This window comes from Anneissia japonica, unplaced genomic scaffold (assembly GCF_011630105.1).
Source record: "Anneissia japonica isolate Jap-2015-1 unplaced genomic scaffold, ASM1163010v1 scaffold2950_len93424_cov113, whole genome shotgun sequence".
Classification (NCBI taxonomy): Eukaryota; Metazoa; Echinodermata; class Crinoidea; order Comatulida; family Comatulidae; genus Anneissia; species Anneissia japonica.
The window spans coordinates 21,161-24,255 of NW_022757465.1; positions in this window are offsets into that span (position 1 = coordinate 21,161).

Here is a 3,095-nt window from a genome sequence, read left to right on the forward strand (position 1 = left end):
GGGCCATTTTTTCCGGGGCCATTATTTCCTGGGCCATTTTTTCCGGGGCCATTCTTACCTACATTCAGGAACAATTAACACAGTAGGTGTTAATCTTGTGATTTTTAATCATGTTAATCTTGTGATATTTTAATCCATGTTTTGCCTGCTTAGGTTTGTCTGCTTTTGTATATTGTTGTTCACTTGAGAATATGTCCATGATAGACTCGAAACGCCGATCTTCTTTTTTGTCAATAAAATTTTGTTTTAAAATTATATAGTAAACGTCTGTTGATTCGTAATACTAATAATAATAATAATAATAATAATAATAATAATAATAATAAATTATTGTAAATTCTATGATAATTTAATCCACATAATTTATGTTTTCAATTATTTAAGCATTTAAACAATTCAGTGGGCCTAACGCTGGAAGTAAGTGAAAGAAATAAACCAAAAACATGGCCAATGTGTTTTCGTGTATGCAAAAATGCTAATACTATCGCGCGAATACAGCGTTTTTCTTGATAGGTGCTCAGGGTGGTCCACAGGTTTACGAATATCCGCCGAAATACTGTATAATAAACTTTAATTACAAAATGTAATAATTTTCACGCGAACTGACAAATATCTTAATTATGGGCGTCGACCGGTGGGGGTCTGTCAGGGGGAGACGTTCCCCACTTCTCAAAGTAGGTGGACATCATTTCCACTCACAATAGTGGTAGTCGCAATAGTACTTGCACAAGTTAACATTTTTTTTAAATCGAGTTTATTGGCGGAGCGATTAAGTCAGGAGCACCGTAACCTTCAGCTATAATATCGGTGCTGGTTCCAACGGCTCACTCACCAATAAACTGGTGTACACTGGTCCAATCAATCCCCTGTTGTTTAATGGATATGCCACCTAGGATAGTTCGCTGATTAGTATATCCTTGGCGCGTGCCCAAAGAAGTGAAATGAAATGGTATAAAAAAGAGGAGATCTGAAAAGGAAAAACATCTTGATTGATTTTAAAAGTACTGTACATGCAAAAAGATAAATTTGAGTGAATGTTTTAAGATTATCTCATTTGATTGTCATGGTTTGAATACGTCACAAGCTAATCAGTAGAAAATAAACCATTATTTTTATCAATGTTAGTTGGCACAAAATATATAATCGAGCAAGATTATGTTACCAGGATAAACTGAAAAAAAAAAACTTTTTATGATAAGTATTTCAGTGGCAGATTCCAGGAAGATCAGCCGGCTCACCCTCCCAAAATTTAAAAGAGGAGAAAAAAGAAAATGTATATACAAATTTAAGTCTGAGAGTGCCATTTCCGGCCAACTAGAGGTGCCATAATCATAAATTGATGGGGCTCAGGTGGTTACACTTCATCTGTAAAAGTCCCTCCTTGGGTCCCCTCTATTCCAAATTCCCGAATCCGCCAATGTATTGTGAAAAAATAGTGTGGAAATAAATGTTAATTGCATTCCTTAAAATTAATTAGATACTACTTATAAAAGGCTATAGACGCCACAGCTTCCGGGGCATTCGCCCCCAGGACACCCACTTACTGGGTGCCCTAGGAGGCCCCAGTCAAGGCTTAGGCCTACGGCACAAGACTTCCATATTTTGCGATCGGATCATGGACCTATTAATATGTAGGTCCATGATCTGACGTTACAGAAGTCTGCCCACGTCGCGGCAAAACCTTTTGAAAACATGGCTTCACCCTGGACTGAAGTGCACCGCAGGTAACCCTTCCAAAATGTTTTGCGTGTTTGTCGGAGAAATTATAAACTTTTTAAATTCATAATGATAAAAATAATTCGTCATCTAATTCGTCATGTTGACACCAGCCCGTCATTTCTAACTGACGAAGTACATTCGTCAAATTACCATTGATTAATTTGTCAAACAAAACAATTAGGTCCCACGTCTAACAATGAATCTAATTTGTAATGCAAAATAAATTATTCGTATTTTAACTATTTTAATTTGTAATGCTACATCTTAGCTTCGTCAATTGACTTTTATTTTGCATGACAATTTTTTTTAAACCGTTTGACGACCTTTTTCACGACTTTGGCAAAGTACTATTTTCAGTGAATCAGCTTCTGAATTTTATGAGAGAGTTGCGATCCGACGGCCGTCAAAAATGCACTCAAGATCCATAATTGGGTCACGACCCATGGGTTGCCGACCGTAAGACTTAGATTGTCACGAAATGTACAAACAATTGCGATTTTACTCGGTTTTAGTCTGGAAATACACACCACACTTGGAATAGAGCACAAGAGAACAGACAAAATTCATGACAGTCATTCGCAATTGTTATTCTTTCAACTCGTTTTGAAAAGTGGGGTTGCAATTGATATAATGTCCCCAGTACTTTGAAAAGTGGGGGACGTGCTCCCCTGCCCCCACCGAAATTAAAATAAATTATGAAAATCGTTTTCCGGCAGGACAAAATATATATATATATAAGGACTCAACTGAATATATACACTGAGGCACCAAAAGCTAATTGTTTACCCAAAGCCTAAAATCAACTCTCATCATGGTTGCACTGTCGCTAGTGTATATGTTCGAATAAGCGCCGCTCTCGATTACGGTGTACATGCACGTGCGCCGCTCTCGAATAAGCGCTGCGGCGATTAATAGAGAGAATTGCCATACCATGTGGTGTAATAAAAACACTTTGAGAAACAGTGTTTTAAATACAATTTGTACAGTGTTAACGTGAATAAATAACATACAGTAATGAAAACACAAGCATTTCTTTATAAACGATTATTTTCGATGACGTAGATAATGATGGTAACAATGATAATAGATAATGATATTAAAAATTCAAGAAAATTGTGCTTAAGACGAAAAAGAAATTTGTAATTTGCGGTGGCCTAGCTACGGGCAGTGCAGCAAGTGCAAAGCACTGTGGCCCAATGCTATCAGGGGCCCATTCATAAATAGACCTAAACATTTAAAATAATTTCCAACTTGTAAAATTTGAAGAATAAAACAGCCAGTGGGCCCGGTGCCCCTCCATGTATGTATTTATGTACGTTTGTGTGTATTTATGTATATTTGTGTATGTGTGTATGTTTATGTATTTGTATATGTAT